Raw genomic sequence first — 14,011 nt, 5'->3', positions numbered from 1 at the left:
CCTAATGCACGTTGCCTTTGCCTCGTGTAAACTCAACCTCGCCTGTCCAAAACTATTGAAACCTTCCCCAAGACAAGGAATTAACTTGTTAGAGGCACTGAGTAGACCAGCAAGGAGTCTGGTGAGATGAGCACGGTGGCACGTCCACAGAGCACAGAGCTGCAAGTGCCAAAGGGTGCTTGGCTCAGTGCCCATGGCACCGCACAGAGGGTCCACATGGGACAAGGGGCAGCCAGGTCTGTGGGTGCCTGGACACTGCTCTGTGCTTCACTGCAGAGCAGGGGAAACACCAAACCTCTTCTCTCCAGATGATGCTGTAGCAACCAGGACAGAGCCACGCATGGAACAGCCGGAAACTGTGGGAGCAAAATGCCGCATTTCACCTAAAGCTGGGTGAAGGGGAAGAAGGGAGCAGCGGGCCTGGCTGGCAGGGGACCGTGCTACCTCGGCGCGGAGGGACCGCAAACCCCGCAGCTCCGACAGCCGGGAGCGGCAGCGGGGAGCGCCGGGTGTCCCGCTGCCGGCAGAGGGAGGCAGACACCGCGGCGGCGGCGGGGGATGCTCCGCACGGCGCCAGCGGCCGCAGGGACAGCAGCGCGGGGGCACAGCCGGCTGAGTCGGGGTGGCACAGCGTGCCCCACGGCTCTGGGCTGCCCCGAGCCCGCCCGGCTGAGCTCCGGGCTGTAATTTCGGGATGTAGCGCCAAGATTGTTTCTGACCCAACAAGCAGCCTCACATGGCACTGACCACGGGGATAGGAAGGTGTCAGTCTGTGTCACAGGAGATGTGGATCTGCCCTTGGTGGCACTAGGGTCCTCACTGCACAGAGGGCAGGGATGGGCGTGGAGCCTGTGCCATCGTCTTTGGAAACCCTGTCCCTCTGGGGTGCAGCCTCATCCTGTCTCATGAGAAGTGCTGCTGTCCCCCCAGCCATGCTCCTGTGCCTCACACCCACAGTAGATATCAGTCCGGGAGGTGACAGTTCCAGGGCACATCTGGTGCTGCTGCTGTACCCACTGCCTGAGTCGGTGTGCCAGCTCAGACTGCACCCGGAGCTCCCCACGGCCGTCAGCACTGGATGGTGCCTGGGTGTGTCCCCAGCTAAATTTAAAGGCCTTTGCGGTATAAATATCCTCAGTCATAAATAAACAGAGGCTAGATGTTTATCGGGGCCTTCCTGGCAGCCCCAATCCAACATGCCAGGCACCCCACACAGTCTCTGCGGTCCTCCCCAGGCTGTCCCCTCTGCCAGCAGCACAGCTGGGTCCTGCACAGCCCTACAGGGACACAGTCACAGGATCCTGCCCCACGCCATGGCCCTGCTCTGATCCCACCAGGCCCTCAGCGGTAAAGTTCCAGCAGGCACTTGTTCCTGTGGGGACGCTGATCCCTACAGTTTGCTGGTGGGAGTGGGGATGGTCCCAGACCCTGTGCTGTCACCTGCCACCAGCACTGTTTTCCTGGCTCCCTGAGAACAAGTTTGTGTGGGGACACTGGGGTTGGCATCCTGGCACCTGCTGTTGCTGGTGTGGGCACCACTGTAGGGACCTGTGCCACCAGTGCTGGAGCCCTGGGGACCCTGCGGCCCCCTGGGCCTAGCTCCAGAGCTAGTGCCTGGAGTGTCCCTGGGCTGGGCTGGCACTGCCCCTCGGACACTGACCACCATGGGACCACTGTGGGTCCAGAGCCACTGCCACCATTAGGGGTGAGGCCTGGACCACAGTGGGGGAAGGAACCAGACTGCAATGTGGCGTGGAGTTCGAGGTGTTGTCGGAGAGCCAGGAACACATGAATGGGAGGTGAGGACCAGGCAGAGCGGCAGGAGCCGCTTCTCAGCAGTGGCAGAAGGCTCAGCACCCATGTTTCTCCTAGTTGTTCCTGGACTACCCTTTCCAGCCCCTGTCCTGCATGTCTCAGGATGTCCCGCTGTTCACTTTCATGGCCCTCACCAACCTGCCCAAGCCACACTGCACAGCCTTCCTACCCACAGCTTCTGTCATGAGGCCTCTGAAACCCTCCTGCAGCACACAGGGGCTGGAGCATCCCTCTGCAAGAGCCAGCATCTTCTCTGCACCCCACAGCTGTGCCAGGAACATGGACTGAGCTGAAGAGGGATGCTCTAAAGGAGACGCTGCTCAAATCAAGCCCCATTGTGCTGTACCGTGGGATGGTGTCAAGGTTTAACCCCAGCTGCCAACTAAGTACCACACAACTGCTTGCTCACTTTCCCTTCCCATTCCTCCACCAACAGCATGGGGAAGAGAATCAGGAAAGAAAATAAAATAGAACTTGTGGACTGTGATAAGAACGTCAGCCTGTGGCTATGCTGAGCTGTCAGCAGCTTGGCCGCACCTTGCAGAGGTGTGAGGGGAAACCTCTGGCACATCCGCTCCTGGTAAAAGGTCACTAGAATTTGCCCAGAGCTGGTCTCCAGCACTGTCAAACCATTCCTGGCTAGCTCAGATCCATCCTCCTCACCATCTGCAGCCCAAGGTTAATGAGTACCTCCAGGGTACACAACTGGAGGGTCATTAAACAGCAGTCGAACAAGATGGGGCTGCCAGCAGCACTTGAACAAAGAGGGCTGATTCACTGTTTGCCCTGCAACAATATTTACCATGGCTGGGAGTGAGGGAATGTTTGTGTGGGACAGGACGGCGAGGCGACACGGGGACCAGCAGGGGAGTGTGACAGCACTGGGCAAAGGACGGCTCACGCTGCTGCAGTCCCACCCACTGCAGGCAGGGTGCCTGGCACGGCCACCTCTGCCCTCAGCTCAGCAGGGTGTCCCTGTGTCCTCCTGGTGTGTCTGTCCACCCCGGGGAACAAAAGCCACCTCCATGGGTGCCCAGCCTTCCCCATGGTTGCAGCCTGCTCCAGCATCCTTGCTGGCATGTTGTCCCCATCATCTCAGCTGGTTTCCCAATGAGGCAGAGAGCTGGAGACAAGGACAACAGGGATGGATGTACCCGGCTGAAGGTGGGGAAAATCCTCCCCCAGGAGACCCTGGTGTGAGGCTGCTTGTGGCTCAGGTGTGGCTGAGAGGGATGCTATGGGGGAGCATGTGTCTTCACTGATCCTCATTTGTCTTCTTTGCTGTCCCCAGAAAGCCAATGCTTTCAGGGTGATTTGCTGATCAGCTCACTACCTAATTAGCCCTGACTGAAGATGTGTCACGTGCACAGCCAGAATGTTCATGCTCAAACATATGTGTACACACACACACACACACACACACACACACACACACACACACGTGTCTGTGTGTACTCAGCAGCCTGAAGGCCAGGACACCCTTAGAGGAACACGCTGCCTCTCCTGGGAGATGCTAAGACATGAGAGGTGTTCAGCAAAGACGCTGCTTCATGCCAGGGCCTGCCACACAGCCGGCTTCCCTAACCCAGCAGTGATGGGCTGGGGCATGCAGGCCATATCCTCCCCGTGAGCCCTCCAGCCGCTCTGGCTCCCAGCCTTCTCAGCGCTGCCTGGCACAGCATTTTTCCAAAGTAGTGCATGTACTGCACCTTGCTGGGGGCTCTAAGCAAGCCACCAAGATCCTGCCCCCACCCGTATGCCAGGACGGGAACTGCTGGTTCCAGGCTGTTGGTGGCCAGCAGCTGGTGGGATCAAGAAGCCCCCTCCAGCTCATTCCAGCATGTGCACCCAGCACAGGGACAGTGCTGGCTGTGGTGGGTGTGCATGTTCAGCTGCAGGGTGGGTGAGCAGCTGGCACCAACCCCAGCTTCCTTCCCAGAGTCCCATCAGAGAGTCAGGACTCATGTCGGTGGGGCAGAGGGGACCCTTGCAGATATGGCAGTGCTGCGGGTGCCCTGCCCAGCGCAGGGTGCTGCCTGCCCTGCCTGTCCAGGCTCACAGTGCAGCAGCCCACCTGCACACCCTGCCCCTCTGGGCCCTGCAGCCTCCTGGGCTGAGGGCGGAGGGGGGTAGATTCCTTTCCAGGTGGAAGATTTCTCTCCTTAGGAGCAGTGAATTATCCTCGGCCTGTCGCACACAATCTGTCTGCTTCTCCACTCTCCTGCTTGCCAAGGTGCAGGCACAGCACCTCTCCCATGTGCTGGCTGCACCAGGGTCCCACTGCAGGGTCCTGCCTCTGCACACCATGTCCATCCTGGGTTCCCCACATCCTTGCGGCCTCACAGGGTGCAAGACCCCAGCAAGGCTGAAGTATGACCAAGCACAGGCTGCAACCTTGGTTAAAGTGGGGACCCACATCTCTCTCCCCCAAGGCCTGAGAGCACCCTCAGCATGCACAGGAGTGGGAGTCAGTCCCACTCTTCTCCTGGTTCTGTCCTGACCTCTTCCAAGTACAACACCCAGCTCAGCCCCCACAAGAACCAGATCATGTTCCTGGCTCCCAGCATCCATGGGCTCCCATGTGTCTCCCAAACAGTGCTGGCCCTGCACAGGTGAGCAGCGCAGGGGGCAACTGGCCCAACGTGCCTCTGCAGCCCGTGGCACAGTGGCCCAGGGCTGAAGTGAATTGGAGCCTGCTGTCCAGGCATCTGTCCCATCCTGGGTAAACCCTGGCCACTAGAAATGTGGTGTCCTAAGACAGGACCTGATAGCTGGATGAGTTTCCCAGCTGGGACCAGGATCCTCAGGTCTGAGGATGGCAATGCTGGGATGTCCCCACAGCTGACACACTGGGTCTGGGCAGTTGAACTGGAGCCAGAACTCCTGTGTCCCCAGCCAGGCTCTGGCAGCTGAGGTATTCCCTTAGCAGGACACTACAGAGGAGTGGGAACAGCCAGGACTTGCTGAGTTCAGCCCTTTGGTACCCACTCCTTCCCGGGGCATCCTCATCCCCCTGCCTCTGTTGGGAGCAGGATCAGAGGGGACAAAAGCCTGTCATTATCTGGGCCAGAGAAACCTCCTGTGCCCAGAGTCAGCCCCCTGCCCTGCTAATCACATTCCCCTCATTAGCCAGCCCTCATTCAGTCCTGACGAAGGGGAACAGCAGGGTATCTAATTAGAAACAAAATGACAGGCCAGAGCAGGGATCCTGCTCTACCTGTCCTGGCCCCAGGCAAGCATCACTCATGGGGTGAAGGCTCTGGTGGGACAATGTGGGGGACAACAGGAACATGGTAGGTTTGTTTGCTTCTTAGTGTCCAGCACCTTTGCTCTGGACACTGAACTGATGGTACTAGAGCCAGGAGAGGAGTCACAGGTGCTGCCCACATGCTGCTTCAGGGAATCTGCACATCTTTGCATGTGTGTGCCAGGCATGTACAGCCCTGTGCACAGGTGTGCCAGGCTCTGACACCCTCAGGAATAGGTTCCTCCAGTGATGAAATTGCTGCTGTCCCTTCTGGGGCAATGCACTTGGCTTCCTTACACCACAGCAGGCCCCTGCCTCTGGCTGCAGTGGCAGACCTGCACCCCAGACATGCACTCAGGGGGCAGCCTGGCCCCTAACACAGCCCCATCCCTGCACCTCCACCCTACTGCCTTGTGCAGTCCACAAGGTCCTTTGGGTCTCTCCAAGATGACCTTCCCCCAGGCCATCCCCCAGGATACTGTGGGGCTGGGTGGCACCAAACAAGCTGGGCATATCCTGCCTCTGCTAGGGCACCCAGACTTGTCAATAGCCCTGAAGTCTGGGTTCCCTATGGCTGGTTTATTCTTACCCTCCAGTTGCCAGCCAGGAGAGGATACAGGGCAGGCTGTAGCAGCCCAGGCTGGGAAGGGTTACAGCCACAGAATGACAAGGTTCCAGCACCTTCCCAGCAGGAGCTACAGGGCTCATTAACCAGATGTCTATGGCAGGGGTGGGAAGGAATTCATTAGGGATGGAGAGTGGAGCTCAGTGGCCCAGCCTCTGGGCACTGAGGGGCTCTATCCCACCTAGATCTGGCCTTGCTTGCCAGGGAGGAGACCCTGAGTCAGCAGTGGTGCTGGTCAGCCCCACTCCTCCATCCTTTGGGCTAAGCCAGTGATCCCCATTTAATTTGCTTCCTGCCCCTGGTGTCCTGTGCAGTCGCTGGTGGGACACCACAGCCAAGGGGCTCCTGGAAACACCAGGAATGAAGAAAACTCTTTTTCCCTCCAATGGGGATGCAGCCCTTGGGCCTTGCAGGGTATCAGAGGGGACTTCTAGCCTGGGGCTCCCTCTGGCTCCCTGCAGGGGGATTGTCCCACCAGGACCACGCTCCTGACATGAAGAGCTGTGGATAATTACAGACCCTGGCAGCAATGCTAATCACAGGTTGTGGGAATAAATGGAACAGGTCCGAATGCCTGAGGGCCTGCACTTCCCCTGCCCCAGCCAAGAGCCCGTGTGGCCAGGAGGGCACAGAACCGCAGCTTAGCATGGCTTGAGGGGCATGTGCCCAGGGCTGTCCCCTGGCTGTTGGGGACACTGAAATGGATTTGGCATTACCACAGTACCTGAGCTGCACATTCCAGCTCTCCCCAAAGGATGCTCTTGCAGCGTGTGGGGTTGGGCAGGGCTGATGGCTCAGTGCCCACAGAGTCTCTGGGACTTAACCCAACATGTCTTTTCTGCCACACTCTCTGCTTCACTTTTCCCATGTGCAGAAGGAGGGGTGGGTGAGCAGGCATGTGAGCTGTCCTGCTGCCAGGGTAGGAGTGGTGGCATGGCGCGAATTACCTCGGGCAGGCTGCAGGGACAGCAAGGCACAGCAGGGCTCAGCACAAGAAGCTTCCACGAGCCTGCCTGTGGCCACGGCTACACCCTCTGCTCAAAAGTGCATCCCCTGGCACGGAGCTGTGAGTGGCTCCGGGCAAGGAAGGGATTTTCCATGGGCTGTGTGAGATCTGGCCTTTCCCCAAGGCTGAGCATCCCCATATGGCCGGTACCATCCAGCACAGTGGGAGGGAGAGCCGAGCTCACTGGAGCCGTCCCAGCCCGGCTCTGCCTGCCCAGCTCCCGGCCCCGGGCAGGCCTTGCCCTCCTGCCCAGCCCCGGGCACCTCTCCCCAGGCTCCAGCCCCAGGAGGTGCCCGTGCCCACCAGCGCTGCTCCTCCCGGCACGTCCTGCAGCCACAGCGGCGAACGAGCGGCGCCCGCGCTGCCCGCCCGAGCCCGACTCGCCCAGCCAGTCCGGCCGCCCGAGCGCCCGGCACAGGCGGCAGCTCTGTCCCCGTGCCTCCCGCCCTGCCGTGACTCAGTGCCGCCCGCAGCCAGCGCTCGCAGCCCCGCTGCCTCACCACCCCCCTCAAATCACCCAGGCCGGGAGCTGGCCAGCACTGGGGAGACATTCTGAAGCCAGGGCACGGAGGTGGAAAGGCAGGGCAGGAGCCAAGGAGATGCGTTGCCCCAGCCTGGTGCTCCAGGAACTTGTCCATCCGGATGGGGAAGAGGAAGGTGCCAAGCAACCATCCGGGAAATCGCAGCAAGACCCAACATGACTGGCCTGACAGGCTGGGAAACAGCCGGAAAGAGACAGCCTGGCCCCTGTGTCACGGCTTGGAGCCACCGCTGTGGGGAGAGGCACCAGGAAGGGCTCAGGGCTGTTCCCCAGCCACCTGTTTGCACGAGAGCTCAGTGGTTGCTGGCACCAAATGAGCCAGCGGTGCTCCCTGGAACACTGCTGAGTGCTGGGAGCTGCTGCTGTGGACACTTGCACATGTTTATGTGCAGCACAGGTGGACAGACACACACCTGACATCGTGCGCACCTTGCAGTGCACATGCTGTGTACACACACACACACACCCCCACCACCCAGGAGTGAGGCACATGCCTGGACATAGATCCCACAGGCCTGTACGGGCCTCCCACACTCCTCCAGACATGCTGTGCATACATCAGTATCCCCCCCCTGCATCTGCACCGCACAAATGCCCCCATGGGAATGCACGCGCACCCCTCACACACATACACACCCTGCACATGCATATACATGCCTACACATGCCTACACATGCACATATCACATACACACTCACCATATCCGTGCATGCCTGGATGAGCCCTGACCCCACACCGTGTGTCCCCCCACATTCCCCATGCCCCTCACATGCCAACCCCCATGTGCCCACTCACCAGCCCCCTTCACCTCACTCCTTCCCTGGCCCCCAGCCACATGGGCTCAGTTTGGGCTCACGTGTGCCTGTACATCACACGGGGATATGGACGCACGGCCCACCACCGTGGACAGCCACAGACCACACACATCCCCGCACTCCTGTACATGCAGCACTCACACTGCTTCCCCTCCTGGCTGCTCCCCCGGGGGCTGTGTCACCGTGGGGCTGCTGGGCTGCTATGGTGCGCTGATCATCCTCTCCTTCAGCCATGCAGCCACACTGCCCTGGGCTCAGCCACGGCCTGGCAAAGTCACTGCACACACTGGCACTGGTGTGACCCAAAGGCCCATGGTGGGGTGGAATCACGTCCATGCTGGGGGTCACATCGCTCTGGTGCTGGGTCTCGGCAATCCCTGGCACACTTGAGCCAGGCTCCACAGTGGACTGAAGAGACAGGTGACAGGAGAGGCATGTGCAGTCCTTGCTGACAGTGAGCCATGCCGAGGTGCTGCCAGGGCATTGTGGGTGGGAGCCCCACACATGTCAGCCTCTGCACCCCACCCCCACAGCCAGCACACAGTGCCCCTTGTCAAGCGCTTCCCGTGTGCCTGAGCCCTGGTCGTGGCTACTTTTGCAAATACTAGTCCAGGCCCAGAGCTGGGGGGTGGCACTCACTGCTGGCATGTCTGCATGGGCACATGGGACAGTGCACATGGAGCTGAGCAGGGGCTGGGGCCAGGGCAGGCTGCCTGCCAGCAGGGTGAGGTTGCTGGCAGCACTGCTGCAATCTTCAAAAGAGTCAAGCACCACGGTGAGCTGGGACAGGAGGCAGCAGCAGGTTAGTGATGCAGTGCCTGGAGCTGGGGAGCTGGGGAATGGTGGCAGAGGAAGCTAACCCCTTCCCTGGGATGCTTGGGCCAAAGGGTACAAAGGTGGCTGTTCCCCATGGGGCGCAGGACCTCCAGCACCAAAGCTTCCCCCGGGGAAGGCAGGAGCATGCCTGCAATTCTCCTGGGGCCAAGTGTGGGAAGCTCATCTCTGAGGCAGGGGAGAGCGCCCTGGAGCAAACACACAGGGATAGGTGCCCTCACCTTCCATGGAGCCATGCACGGCCACTGGAGCCAGCCCCTGCCTGCTGGCACAGCCAGGCACAGGTACAGGTTTTGGCAGCAGAGGTGTCGATGACTCAGAGTGGGGCAGAATGTGGAAAATGCAGCCTGGCCGCAATGCCACGTGAGAAGCAGGCAGGGCTGGGCCTGCCAGCGGCCGGGCTCCAGTGCCGCGTGCGCCGCGCCGGGCGATGGCCGCAGGGCCGGGGCAGCGAGGGCACTGCTGACGAGGCACTGCCAGGGCCCTCATTACCCGCGTGGGCCGCGAGGACGGGCTCAGCTCGCCCTCCTCCGCAGTGTTGAGCAAGCCTGCGGGAAGCTGCCATAGTGTGGCTGCCCACACCTCCCGCAGCAGCAACCAGACGGGATGCTCTGGGAGCCCAGGGGCCACCAACACAGCCCCAGCCCACTGCAGCCCTGTGCTGGAGGTGGTGGTGGGTGGCAGCTCCAATGGTGATCACCAGCACGTGGGCTGGGTGAACAGGTGCTGCCTGGCCTTGCAGGGTGGTGAGGTGTGGAGAGTAGGGACCCCAGCTCTATGTTTTTGTCCCCCCGTGTGATGTGCCACTGCCCTGGTGCCCATGGATGCTGTCTGTGGCCACACTACCCTGTGGCACCACAGCCCAGGCCTCCCCAGGTGTATTTGCTCCCAAACACACATCAGGATGCTCGAAGAAGCTGCCCAGGGACACTTTAGTCCTCCCTGGGTGTCATTTGGAGGTGGCATGGGCTGTTCTCTGATCCCAGCTGCCTCCAACCACCCCAGGACAGGCAAAGCATGGCCCTGGAGACCAGCTACTGCTGGCAAGACCAGAAGCACCGGCATTTGCAGGTGATGTTGCCTTCAGCCAGGGATGGTGACAGCAGCAGCTCCTGCGTGGCCAAATTCTTCACCCAGGGTAGAGCTTGCAAGTCCCTCTGGGCAGGGCCAGTGTGTGTGTCCAAAGGGAAGTGGCCAAAGGATTTCATGCCACAGGGAGAGGAAAATGCTGCAGAGAGGTGGATTCCGGACGGCAGCTTTCCTGAAGCATCCCAGGATCACAGGCAGGACTTGGGTTGGCAGCAGGGATAGGAACGAGACCGGCTGCCATCCAATTAACCATGGTGCTCAGTCACTGGGTCAAACGCTGGCTGAGTGAGGCCATTGACTTCGTGGCATGGGTTTCCAGGCTGCAAAGTGTAAGTTGGTCTGTTGGCATCTTCTACTTAAGCCTGTGCTGAAGACCCCATCTTGGACAAGGGACAAGTCCTTGGGATCCCAGTGGGGTGCACATAGTGTCCAGAGACTGGATTTGAGGGGAACAGCCATGTGACACTGCTTCTCCTCTCCTAAGAAGGGACAATTTGAAGAAACCAAGTCCCAGGAGCAAAGGAGTTCAGGAACCAGGGAGCACTCCCAGTGGAGTGGTCTCAAGGTCATGGAGGTGTTTACAGGGAGGACTGGTTTGGGTGTCTGGAAAAGGGGGTGAGAGTCAACAGGTGAAGCTGTAGCAGTTAGGAACATCTAGGGACAGAGAGCACCCTCTGGACCACAGGCAGTGAAAGGCAGAAGGGCAGGAAGCTGTGGGGTCAAAGTGACTCAGGTGCAAGTCATGGCCAAAGAAAAGGTGAGATGCCTGGATAAGAACCGCAGCTGACTCAGAGTTTCCACCTCTTCCAGAGGGTGACCACAGAGAACGGCCAGGGACTATTTGGTACTCCCTTTGCATTGAGGCAGTGTTGGGAGGAGGTCGCTATTGCACCCCAATGCCTTTAGGAACCCAGAGTCCAGATCTATGGTGGGGAGCACCACCCACCGACGCCCCAGGACCTCTATCCAGTGTCAGTTCCCGGGGGAACCCCAGCAGGAGCCCAGCAGCCAGACTGGGAACCTGGGCTGAGAGCCCATACCTTCCTGGACTGCCTAGGCAGAGGCTGTTTGAATTAAATAGGAGAGATTTCCCCCTTATTAGCAGGCTATTAATCACGTTCAGGGTTTTGGTTTTTTTTTTTTTTTTTGGCTTTTTTTTTTTTTTTTTTTAAATTGAGCTGTTGCACAACAGGTTGAGTAACAGCCTAATAACAGGCTGTAAATCTCAGTTTGCTCTTGGGAGATTACAGATGCTAATAGCAGATAATGACCCACAACTCACGAGCTTCTCCACTCCCCCATCTCTTTGATCCCTCTGCTCCTCCCCTCACTGTACGCAGCTTCCCAGCAGGGCTGCAGGGAGACCCCCAAAAATGCAAATCACCCTGTAATCCCCCCCATCAGCAGCACCCAGCAGAGCTGATGTTCAGCTTCCTACTTCTCCCTGCCTACCCCACCAGTTCCCACCAACCACAACGTCTCCGGCAGCTCCCAAACATCACCTGTGCTGTCACCCCACACTTCCCTGGAGCGCTGGTTCAGGGGCTCCTCTTGGGCTTGCTGCCACCCTGGATGTGGCAAGACCAGAGCACATCACACGCTGCAGGAGGCTGTTGCTCTGTAGGGACCCACTTGCTGCCGCAACAGCTGGGCAGGGGAGCCAAACTCTACAGAACCTCCCGGGGAGGGTTCCAAAGCCAGTCCCCTCCCCACCTCCTGCCTACTGCCTCACCCCTTGCCGGGCCCATCTGCCCCTCCCACACCCACAACCCCTCTCCCAAAATGGCAACTTACAATTGGGACACATCCCAACATGACTTTCCGTTCTCCCTGGACGCATGCAAACGTTGCCTGCATCCTTCCCCCAGGATGCACACATTCCCGGCGAGCCCTGGGGCAGCTGGGTGAGGAGTTGGCTGAGGAGGGCTCAGCTCAGCCCCAGGTACTGCCCGGGGGACCAGAACAGTCCCAACAGGAGTCCCCCTCTCCCTGTCCCATGCACTGGTTGGGAGCAGGAGGATGGAGGGACCCTGTGGAAGAGATTGGGGATTCCCCTTGAGAGGGTGGAAAAACAGGGAAAAAGGAGCGGAGGATGACTTTCTTTTTCCCCTGTCCTGAATCTGGCACCATCAAGCCAGGGCACAGGAACAGGGTGTCAATGGTGCAGCCTTGACCATGGGGTGTGGGGTCCCCCAAGCTCAGGGGTTATCCCCCATGGGTGGCAGCCAGCCCGGCCTAAGGATCTGGACCCATGGAGGGTGCAGGGGCTGGCAATAGCAGTGGGATGGGCTGCAGGAGGAGTCACCCAGCAGGCAGGGCTGGTGAGGGTAGTGAGTCACTGCCAGCTTTCCCTGCCAGGGTGGGACTGCCACAGCCACCTGGCATCCCACTGGTTGCACTGGGAGCACCAAACCACCAGCAGGCATGAAAAAACCATGAAAAAACACCACTGTGCCCCAAGAGCTCCCCACCAGCATGGGGGGAGCAGCTCTTGACCATGCCAGGAGCCCATCTCCATCTCCAGCAGGCCAGATCAGACATGGCTCAGGCAGTGGTCAGTGCCCATCCCTTGTACAGGCACTTGAGGGCCCCCACCCTGCTCCTTGCCAAAGGGTGCGGCCATTTGGAGGGTGCTGAGTCCCCCCGAGGCCAGGCAGACCCCAGTGCGAGCGCTCCTGGCACACTGTGTGTACCCAGGCTCTGTGTACACATCAGCACCATATGGCAACAAGCCTCTGGCGCCACGAGCCGGGCATGGAGAAGGATGGGGAAGCAGCTGTGTTTGCCATGAGCCGTGACTGCTGGCCAGAAGCTGCGGGCCAGCGCCCTGGATGGCACCGAGCCAGCACAGCCAGCACCCCTGTGCTTTTGAGTCGGCGTCCTCATGTCCCTCCAGGAGCACTGTGCTGTCCCTTCAGCAGACCTAGACCCTGCTGTAGATTGACCCGAGCAGAGCTGTAGCCAGGAGCCCACCCAGGGAGGGCACGGTCTGCAGTACCTGCCTGTGGCAAGGATTATGCAGCGATGCAAGGGTGCTCTAGGGTCTGCCTGAACAGGAGGAGCAGGGCCACCAGCCCACGGTGTGGGAGTACCCAGTGCATGCCTCTGGATTCAGGGATGGCTCAGGTCTGTCCTGCCTGCAGGTGCAGTGTGATACACCTTGGGCAGTGTCCTCTCTGCTCCCAGGGAAGGTTCTCTGTGGTGACCCTGGGGGTGCAGAGGATGAACAAGGAGGAAAGCACTTTCCCAAGAGGAGGAGATGCTGGCTGGTCTGTAAGCACGCCTTGGGGGATGTAGCAGCTCCGACCAGGGCACCCTGAGGTGCTGGCTGAACCACCCAGCTGAGCCTCCAGCACCCAGCACCCTGTACATGGATGCCAAGCAGCACTCTCCCTGTCAGTACGTGGCACCAGGGCTGCCAGTCCTTTCTCTAGGGACACCTTGCCGTGGGATGAAGATGGTGCCACTCCCTGGTGCAGAGAATGTGGGGCAGGGCTGCCTCAGCCAGTTTCCTTTCGGATGTTATTTGTAACCCCATTAATGAGTCAGTGTTTGTGGGTGCTCCTGTCCTGTGCTGGCCCCATGGTTCCCTCGAGTCACTGGTGGGGGCTGTGGCCCCCTCCCCAGTCTCTCCACGGTCATGTTCCTCCACAACATAAATGGGGACAAAAGAAGTCCTATAGGGAAGGAGACTACAGCAGCAGGGGAGTGACCATGCTGCATGGGGCTTTAAGCAGCCTGGTCTGGTGGAAGGTGTCTCTGCCCATGGCAGGCAGGTTGGGACTAGATGGTCTTTAAGGTCCCTTTCAACCCCAAATCATTTTATGATTCCATGAGAGGGGTTCAGGCAAGGATGCAGCAGTGGCCCCATCCTGCACTCAAGGAGGCCTTTTGGCCCTTAATCATTCCTGGTTCTTGGACTTCCCCCAGCCACGGCTCCCCAGGAGAGGGGTGACAGCCACTCTGGCAGTGATGAAAGGTGGCCGAGGGGAGGTTTGTGGCCGGGAGCCTGCTATAAGGGAGCCGGGGATCTTTGATG

The sequence above is a fragment of the Motacilla alba genome, chromosome 8 (assembly GCF_015832195.1).
Source record: "Motacilla alba alba isolate MOTALB_02 chromosome 8, Motacilla_alba_V1.0_pri, whole genome shotgun sequence".
Classification (NCBI taxonomy): domain Eukaryota; kingdom Metazoa; phylum Chordata; class Aves; order Passeriformes; family Motacillidae; genus Motacilla; species Motacilla alba.
The sequence above is the reverse complement of the archived record's forward strand: the minus strand, read 5'-3'. Positions refer to the sequence as shown.